Raw genomic sequence first — 11,029 nt, forward strand, 5'->3', positions numbered from 1 at the left:
GCTACTCATTAACTGAAATTTGAACATCGACAACTGGTTAACCAAATGTCAGAGCGACAAATGAGTAACCAAGCAGGCAACTGATTAACTGAAAACTTGTCATTCACATTTGGGACGGAATTCACGATGGGAATGTATTCGGCCCCCTTACCGGGCCTTGGGGTGCTGCTTTCCCGCTTGTGGAACCGAGTTGGGGTCGTCAAATGGCCTGGTGCATTGTTTGAAACACTGGTTAATGAGTTGTCAAGGTCGGAAATCATAGAACATAAGAGCAGCTCATTAACTGAAATTTTGAACATCGACAACTGGTTAACCAAAAGCCAGAGCGACAAATGATTAACCAAGGAGGCAACTCATTAACTGAATTTCGAACATCGACAACTGGTTAACCAAATGTCAGAGCGACAAATGATTAACCAAGGAGGCAACTCATTAACTGAATTTCGAACATCGACAACTGGTTAACCAAGAGTCAGGGCGACAAATGATTAACCAAGGAGGCAACTCATTAACTGAATTTCGAACATCGACAACTGGGTAACCAAAAGACACAGGGACAAATGAGTAACCAAAGGGCCAACTCATTAACTGAAATTTCAAAGAGGCTACTCATTAACTGAAATTTGAACATCGACAACTGGTTAACCAAATGTCAGAGCGACAAATGAGTAACCAAGCAGGCAACTGATTAACTGAAAACTTGTCATTCACATTAGGGACGGAATTCACGATGGGAATGTATTCGGCCCCCTTACCGGGCCTTGGGGTGCTGCTTTCCCGCTTGTGGAACCGAGTTGGGGTCGTCAAATGGCCTGGTGCATTGTTTGAAACACTGGTTAATGAGTTGTCAAGGTAGGAAATCATAGAACATAAGAGCAGCTCATTAACTGAAATTTTGAACATCGACAACTGGTTAACCAAAAGCCAGAGCGACAAATGATTAACCAAGGAGGCAACTCATTAACTGAATTTCGAACATCGACAACTGGTTAACCAAGAGTCAGGGCGACAAATGATTAACCAAGGAGGCAACTCATTAACTGAATTTCGAACATCGACAACTGGGTAACCAAAAGACACAGGGACAAATGAGTAACCAAAGGGCCAACTCATTAACTGAAATTTCAAAGAGGCAACTCATTAACTGAAATTTTGAACATCGACAACTGGTTAACCAAAAGCCAGAGCGACAAATGATTAACCAAGGAGGCAACTCAGTAACTGAATTTCGAACATCGACAACTGGTTAACCAAATGTCAGAGCGACAAATGATTAACCAAGGAGGCAACTCATTAACTGAATTTCGAACATCGACAACTGGCTAACCAAGAGTCAGAGCGACAAATGATTAACCAAGGAGGCAACTCATTAACTGAATTTCGAACATCGACAACTGGGTAACCAAAAGACACAGGGACAAATGAGTAACCAAAGGGCCAACTCATTAACTGAAATTTCAAAGAGGCTACTCATTAACTGAAATTTGAACATCGACAACTGGTTAACCAAATGTCAGAGCGACAAATGAGTAACCAAGCAGGCAACTGATTAACTGAAAACTTGTCATTCACATTAGGGACGGAATTCACGATGGGAATGTATTCGGCCCCCTTACCGGGCCTTGGGGTGCTGCTTTCCCGCTTGTGGAACCGAGTTGGGGTCGTCAAATGGCCTGGTGCATTGTTTGAAACACTGGTTAATGAGTTGTCAAGGTCGGAAATCATAGAACATAAGAGCAGCTCATTAACTGAAATTTTGAACATCGACAACTGGTTAACCAAAAGCCAGAGCGACAAATGATTAACCAAGGAGGCAACTCATTAACTGAATTTCGAACATCGACAACTGGTTAACCAAGAGTCAGAGCGACAAATGATTAACCAAGGAGGCAACTCATTAACTGAATTTCGAACATCGACAACTGGGTAACCAAAAGACACAGGGACAAATGAGTAACCAAAGGGCCAACTCATTAACTGAAATTTCAAAGAGGCTACTCATTAACTGAAATTTGAACATCGACAACTGGTTAACCAAATGTCAGAGCGACAAATGAGTAACCAAGCAGGCAACTGATTAACTGAAAACTTGTCATTCACATTTGGGACGGAATTCACGATGGGAATGTATTCGGCCCCCTTACCGGGCCTTGGGGTGCTGCTTTCCCGCTTGTGGAACCGAGTTGGGGTCGTCAAATGGCCTGGTGCATTGTTTGAAACACTGGTTAATGAGTTGTCAAGGTCGGAAATCATAGAACATAAGAGCAGCTCATTAACTGAAATTTTGAACATCGACAACTGGTTAACCAAAAGTCAGAGCGACAAATGATTAACCAAGGAGGCAACTCATTAACTGAATTTCGAACATCGACAACTGGTTAACCAAATGTCAGAGCGACAAATGATTAACCAAGGAGGCAACTCATTAACTGAATTTCGAACATCGACAACTGGTTAACCAAGAGTCAGGGCGACAAATGATTAACCAAGGAGGCAACTCATTAACTGAATTTCGAACATCGACAACTGGGTAACCAAAAGACACAGGGACAAATGAGTAACCAAAGGGCCAACTCATTAACTGAAATTTCAAAGAGGCTACTCATTAACTGAAATTTGAACATCGACAACTGGTTAACCAAATGTCAGAGCGACAAATGAGTAACCAAGCAGGCAACTGATTAACTGAAAACTTGTCATTCACATTAGGGACGGAATTCACGATGGGAATGTATTCGGCCCCCTTACCGGGCCTTGGGGTGCTGCTTTCCCGCTTGTGGAACCGAGTTGGGGTCGTCAAATGGCCTGGTGCATTGTTTGAAACACTGGTTACTGAGTTGTCAAGGTAGGAAATCATAGAACATAAGAGCAGCTCATTAACTGAAATTTTGAACATCGACAACTGGTTAACCAAAAGCCAGAGCGACAAATGATTAACCAAGGAGGCAACTCATTAACTGAATTTCGAACATCGACAACTGGTTAACCAAGAGTCAGGGCGACAAATGATTAACCAAGGAGGCAACTCATTAACTGAATTTCGAACATCGACAACTGGGTAACCAAAAGACACAGGGACAAATGAGTAACCAAAGGGCCAACTCATTAACTGAAATTTCAAAGAGGCAACTCATTAACTGAAATTTTGAACATCGACAACTGGTTAACCAAAAGCCAGAGCGACAAATGATTAACCAAGGAGGCAACTCAGTAACTGAATTTCGAACATCGACAACTGGTTAACCAAATGTCAGAGCGACAAATGATTAACCAAGGAGGCAACTCATTAACTGAATTTCGAACATCGACAACTGGCTAACCAAGAGTCAGAGCGACAAATGATTAACCAAGGAGGCAACTCATTAACTGAATTTCGAACATCGACAACTGGGTAACCAAAAGACACAGGGACAAATGAGTAACCAAAGGGCCAACTCATTAACTGAAATTTCAAAGAGGCTACTCATTAACTGAAATTTGAACATCGACAACTGGTTAACCAAATGTCAGAGCGACAAATGAGTAACCAAGCAGGCAACTGATTAACTGAAAACTTGTCATTCACATTAGGGACGGAATTCACGATGGGAATGTATTCGGCCCCCTTACCGGGCCTTGGGGTGCTGCTTTCCCGCTTGTGGAACCGAGTTGGGGTCGTCAAATGGCCTGGTGCATTGTTTGAAACACTGGTTAATGAGTTGTCAAGGTCGGAAATCATAGAACATAAGAGCAGCTCATTAACTGAAATTTTGAACATCGACAACTGGTTAACCAAAAGCCAGAGCGACAAATGATTAACCAAGGAGGCAACTCATTAACTGAATTTCGAACATCGACAACTGGTTAACCAAGAGTCAGAGCGACAAATGATTAACCAAGGAGGCAACTCATTAACTGAATTTCGAACATCGACAACTGGGTAACCAAAAGACACAGGGACAAATGAGTAACCAAAGGGCCAACTCATTAACTGAAATTTCAAAGAGGCTACTCATTAACTGAAATTTGAACATCGACAACTGGTTAACCAAATGTCAGAGCGACAAATGAGTAACCAAGCAGGCAACTGATTAACTGAAAACTTGTCATTCACATTTGGGACGGAATTCACGATGGGAATGTATTCGGCCCCCTTACCGGGCCTTGGGGTGCTGCTTTCCCGCTTGTGGAACCGAGTTGGGGTCGTCAAATGGCCTGGTGCATTGTTTGAAACACTGGTTACTGAGTTGTCAAGGTCGGAAATCATAGAACATAAGAGCAGCTCATTAACTGAAATTTTGAACATCGACAACTGGTTAACCAAAAGTCAGAGCGACAAATGATTAACCAAGGAGGCAACTCATTAACTGAATTTCGAACATCGACAACTGGGTAACCAAAAGACACAGGGACAAATGAGTAACCAAAGGGCCAACTCATTAACTGAAATTTCAAAGAGGCTACTCATTAACTGAAATTTGAACATCGACAACTGGTTAACCAAATGTCAGAGCGACAAATGAGTAACCAAGCAGGCAACTGATTAACTGAAAACTTGTCATTCACATTTGGGACGGAATTCACGATGGGAATGTATTCGGCCCCCTTACCGGGCCTTGGGGTGCTGCTTTCCCGCTTGTGGAACCGAGTTGGGGTCGTCAAATGGCCTGGTGCATTGTTTGAAACACTGGTTAATGAGTTGTCAAGGTCGGAAATCATAGAACATAAGAGCAGCTCATTAACTGAAATTTTGAACATCGACAACTGGTTAACCAAAAGCCAGAGCGACAAATGATTAACCAAGGAGGCAACTCATTAACTGAATTTCGAACATCGACAACTGGTTAACCAAATGTCAGAGCGACAAATGATTAACCAAGGAGGCAACTCATTAACTGAATTTCGAACATCGACAACTGGTTAACCAAGAGTCAGGGCGACAAATGATTAACCAAGGAGGCAACTCATTAACTGAATTTCGAACATCGACAACTGGGTAACCAAAAGACACAGGGACAAATGAGTAACCAAAGGGCCAACTCATTAACTGAAATTTCAAAGAGGCTACTCATTAACTGAAATTTGAACATCGACAACTGGTTAACCAAATGTCAGAGCGACAAATGAGTAACCAAGCAGGCAACTGATTAACTGAAAACTTGTCATTCACATTAGGGACGGAATTCACGATGGGAATGTATTCGGCCCCCTTACCGGGCCTTGGGGTGCTGCTTTCCCGCTTGTGGAACCGAGTTGGGGTCGTCAAATGGCCTGGTGCATTGTTTGAAACACTGGTTACTGAGTTGTCAAGGTAGGAAATCATAGAACATAAGAGCAGCTCATTAACTGAAATTTTGAACATCGACAACTGGTTAACCAAAAGCCAGAGCGACAAATGATTAACCAAGGAGGCAACTCATTAACTGAATTTCGAACATCGACAACTGGTTAACCAAGAGTCAGGGCGACAAATGATTAACCAAGGAGGCAACTCATTAACTGAATTTCGAACATCGACAACTGGGTAACCAAAAGACACAGGGACAAATGAGTAACCAAAGGGCCAACTCATTAACTGAAATTTCAAAGAGGCAACTCATTAACTGAAATTTTGAACATCGACAACTGGTTAACCAAAAGCCAGAGCGACAAATGATTAACCAAGGAGGCAACTCAGTAACTGAATTTCGAACATCGACAACTGGTTAACCAAATGTCAGAGCGACAAATGATTAACCAAGGAGGCAACTCATTAACTGAATTTCGAACATCGACAACTGGCTAACCAAGAGTCAGAGCGACAAATGATTAACCAAGGAGGCAACTCATTAACTGAATTTCGAACATCGACAACTGGGTAACCAAAAGACACAGGGACAAATGAGTAACCAAAGGGCCAACTCATTAACTGAAATTTCAAAGAGGCTACTCATTAACTGAAATTTGAACATCGACAACTGGTTAACCAAATGTCAGAGCGACAAATGAGTAACCAAGCAGGCAACTGATTAACTGAAAACTTGTCATTCACATTAGGGACGGAATTCACGATGGGAATGTATTCGGCCCCCTTACCGGGCCTTGGGGTGCTGCTTTCCCGCTTGTGGAACCGAGTTGGGGTCGTCAAATGGCCTGGTGCATTGTTTGAAACACTGGTTAATGAGTTGTCAAGGTCGGAAATCATAGAACATAAGAGCAGCTCATTAACTGAAATTTTGAACATCGACAACTGGTTAACCAAAAGCCAGAGCGACAAATGATTAACCAAGGAGGCAACTCATTAACTGAATTTCGAACATCGACAACTGGTTAACCAAGAGTCAGAGCGACAAATGATTAACCAAGGAGGCAACTCATTAACTGAATTTCGAACATCGACAACTGGGTAACCAAAAGACACAGGGACAAATGAGTAACCAAAGGGCCAACTCATTAACTGAAATTTCAAAGAGGCTACTCATTAACTGAAATTTGAACATCGACAACTGGTTAACCAAATGTCAGAGCGACAAATGAGTAACCAAGCAGGCAACTGATTAACTGAAAACTTGTCATTCACATTAGGGACGGAATTCACGATGGGAATGTATTCGGCCCCCTTACCGGGCCTTGGGGTGCTGCTTTCCCGCTTGTGGAACCGAGTTGGGGTCGTCAAATGGCCTGGTGCATTGTTTGAAACACTGGTTACTGAGTTGTCAAGGTAGGAAATCATAGAACATAAGAGCAGCTCATTAACTGAAATTTTGAACATCGACAACTGGTTAACCAAAAGCCAGAGCGACAAATGATTAACCAAGGAGGCAACTCATTAACTGAATTTCGAACATCGACAACTGGTTAACCAAGAGTCAGGGCGACAAATGATTAACCAAGGAGGCAACTCATTAACTGAATTTCGAACATCGACAACTGGTTAACCAAGAGTCAGGGCGACAAATGATTAACCAAGGAGGCAACTCATTAACTGAATTTCGAACATCGACAACTGGGTAACCAAAAGACACAGGGACAAATGAGTAACCAAAGGGCCAACTCATTAACTGAAATTTCAAAGAGGCTACTCATTAACTGAAATTTGAACATCGACAACTGGTTAACCAAATGTCAGAGCGACAAATGAGTAACCAAGCAGGCAACTGATTAACTGAAAACTTGTCATTCACATTAGGGACGGAATTCACGATGGGAATGTATTCGGCCCCCTTACCGGGCCTTGGGGTGCTGCTTTCCCGCTTGTGGAACCGAGTTGGGGTCGTCAAATGGCCTGGTGCATTGTTTGAAACACTGGTTAATGAGTTGTCAAGGTAGGAAATCATAGAACATAAGAGCAGCTCATTAACTGAAATTTTGAACATCGACAACTGGTTAACCAAAAGCCAGAGCGACAAATGATTAACCAAGGAGGCAACTCATTAACTGAATTTCGAACATCGACAACTGGTTAACCAAGAGTCAGGGCGACAAATGATTAACCAAGGAGGCAACTCATTAACTGAATTTCGAACATCGACAACTGGGTAACCAAAAGACACAGGGACAAATGAGTAACCAAAGGGCCAACTCATTAACTGAAATTTCAAAGAGGCAACTCATTAACTGAAATTTTGAACATCGACAACTGGTTAACCAAAAGCCAGAGCGACAAATGATTAACCAAGGAGGCAACTCAGTAACTGAATTTCGAACATCGACAACTGGTTAACCAAATGTCAGAGCGACAAATGATTAACCAAGGAGGCAACTCATTAACTGAATTTCGAACATCGACAACTGGCTAACCAAGAGTCAGAGCGACAAATGATTAACCAAGGAGGCAACTCATTAACTGAATTTCGAACATCGACAACTGGGTAACCAAAAGACACAGGGACAAATGAGTAACCAAAGGGCCAACTCATTAACTGAAATTTCAAAGAGGCTACTCATTAACTGAAATTTGAACATCGACAACTGGGTAACCAAATGTCAGAGCGACAAATGATTAACCAAGCAGGCAACTGATTAACTGAAAACTTGTCATTCACATTTGGGACGGAATTCAGGATGGGAATGTATTCGGCCCCCTTACCGGGCCTTGGGGTGCTGCTTTCCCGCTTGTGGAACCGAGTTGGGGTCGTCAAATGGCCTGGTGCATTGTTTGAAACACTGGTTAATGAGTTGTCAAGGTCGGAAATCATAGAACATAAGAGCAGCTCATTAACTGAAATTTTGAACATCGACAACTGGTTAACCAAAAGCCAGAGCGACAAATGATTAACCAAGGAGGCAACTCATTAACTGAATTTCGAACATCGACAACTGGTTAACCAAGAGTCAGAGCGACAAATGATTAACCAAGGAGGCAACTCATTAACTGAATTTCGAACATCGACAACTGGGTAACCAAAAGACACAGGGACAAATGAGTAACCAAAGGGCCAACTCATTAACTGAAATTTCAAAGAGGCTACTCATTAACTGAAATTTGAACATCGACAACTGGTTAACCAAATGTCAGAGCGACAAATGAGTAACCAAGCAGGCAACTGATTAACTGAAAACTTGTCATTCACATTTGGGACGGAATTCACGATGGGAATGTATTCGGCCCCCTTACCGGGCCTTGGGGTGCTGCTTTCCCGCTTGTGGAACCGAGTTGGGGTCGTCAAATGGCCTGGTGCATTGTTTGAAACACTGGTTAATGAGTTGTCAAGGTAGGAAATCATAGAACATAAGAGCAGCTCATTAACTGAAATTTTGAACATCGACAACTGGTTAACCAAGAGTCAGAGCGACAAATGATTAACCAAGGAGGCAACTCATTAACTGAATTTCGAACATCGACAACTGGTTAACCAAAAGACACAGGGACAAATGAGTAACCAAAGGGCCAACTCATTAACTGAAATTTCAAAGAGGCAACTCATTAACTGTAATTTTGAACATCGACAACTGGTTAACCAAAAGCCAGAGCGACAAATGAGTAACCAAGGAGGCAACTCATTAACTGAATTTCGAACATCGACAACTGGTAAACCAAAAGACACAGGGACAAATGAGTAACCAAAGGGCCAACTCATTAACTGAAATTTCAAAGAGGCAACTCATTAACTGAATTTCGAACATCGACAACTGGTTAACCAAATGTCAGAGCGACAAATGATTAACCAAGCAGGCAACTGATTAACTGAAATTTTAAAATTGACAACTGGATAACCAAAAGTGGGAACTCATGCTTCGGACGGGCTTACATACGGCAGGCTGACGCCCGGCAGAGGCCCGGGCTTCGCCTCCCTTGCGTAAGCGACCGTCTCCGAATCGATTAAAGGCGTAAAATCGGAGTTCAGAGCGGGAAAATTTTTTCCCGAAAACGGCCGGAAAAAAAAAAATGTCTCCTTTTCCGCCGAGCAGGGTGGCATTCGAACGGGCACGGGAAGCCGCGTCTAACGGTGTAAAAACGGCTTGGCTCCGACGCGGGAGTGCGGAGATATGGCCGTTCAAAGTTGTACTGGAAGTCCGGAAGGAGAAAAATTTGACTGCCTGTAGCCGAAAAAAGTTCCAGCGGTCGGTCACAAAAGTCAAATCCGTCCCGCTGATTTGACACTTGTCATTTCTGGCAGGGGGGATTGGCGGGGTACCTGGAGAATGGTAGGAGGTGGTTTTTCGAGACTTTATCTGTTTTCCAGATTACTGTCTAGGGCCTCCAGGTCTGCAGAGACCGACCCGGGCTGCCGTCCAACCGACTTTTAACCCTTTTTGGGTGGAAATTTATTTCCATTTTTAACCAATTTTCGGGTTTTTGGTCGGGCTTAAAAACGGCAGCCTGACGCCCGGCAGAGGCCGGGGCTTCGGCTCCCTTGCGTAAGGGACCGTATACGAAACGATTAAAGCCGAAAAATCCGAGTTCAGAGCGGGAATTTTTTTTCCCGAAATCGGCCGAAAAATAAAAAAATTCTCCTTTTCCGCCGAGCAGGGCGGCATTCGAACGGGCACGGGAAGCCGCGTCTAACGGTGTAAAAACGGCTTGGCTCCGACGCGGGAGTGCGGAGATATGGCCGTTCAAAGTTGTACTGGAAGTCCGGAAGGAGAAAAATTTGACTGCCTGTAGCCGAAAAAAGTTCCAGCGGTCGGTCACAAAAGTCAAATCCGTCCCGCTGATTTGACACTTGTCATTTCTGGCAGGGGGGATTGGCGGGGTACCTGGAGAATGGTAGGAGGTGGTTTCTCGAGACTTTGTCTGTTTTCCAGATTACTGTCTAGGGCCTCCAGGTCTGCAGAGACCGACCAGGGCTGCCGTCCAACCGACTTTTAACCCTTTTTGGGTGGAAATTTATTTCCATTTTTAACCAATTTTCGGGTTTTTGGTCGGGCTTAAAAAACGGCAGCCTGACGCCTGGCAGAGGCCGGGGCTTCGGCTCCCCTTGCGTAAGGGACCGTATTCGACCCGATTAAGCCCCGAAAATGGATCCAAATGTCGGCCGACCAAGTAAGCTTGCTGGGGAGAGAGACTAAGTGCCGGGCTTGGCACCTCATTAACCAGTGAAAAGTTTTGGCTGCTGGAGAGACTAAGTCCCAGCCTGGGCACATCATTAACCATAAATGAAAAAGGCGAGGCCGAGTCTGGTGCATGGCTAACTGATTAACCAAATTGGCAAGGCCCGGGCTGAAAGTGAATGAGCGACCCGTGGCCAGGGGGCTGGAATGCGGGAGAGAATCCAACCCCCAAAATATGGAAGTCCGATGAGAAAATATTCGGCCGCCTTTTGCGGGCCTCGGGTGTTGCTTCCCGGCCTGGGAAAGTGAGTTGCTCCCGCCGAATTGACATGTGCATTTAACGATTTCGAGACATGATTAACCAAAACGCGGAAGTCCGATGAGAAAATATTAGGGCCCTTCAAGCGGGCCTCCGGTGATGCTTTCCGGCTTGGGAAAGTGAATTGCTCCCGCCGAATTGACATGTGCATTTAACGATTTCGAGACATGATTAACCAAAACGCGGAAGTCCGATGAGAAAATATTCGGCCGCCTTTTGCGGGCCTCGGGTGTTGCTTCCCGGCCTGGGAAAGTGATT

Source organism: Somniosus microcephalus, unplaced genomic scaffold, assembly GCF_052327205.1.
Source record: "Somniosus microcephalus isolate GS21.2 unplaced genomic scaffold, FLI_Smic_1.0 scaffold1552, whole genome shotgun sequence".
In the NCBI taxonomy this organism is placed as follows: domain Eukaryota; kingdom Metazoa; phylum Chordata; class Chondrichthyes; order Squaliformes; family Somniosidae; genus Somniosus; species Somniosus microcephalus.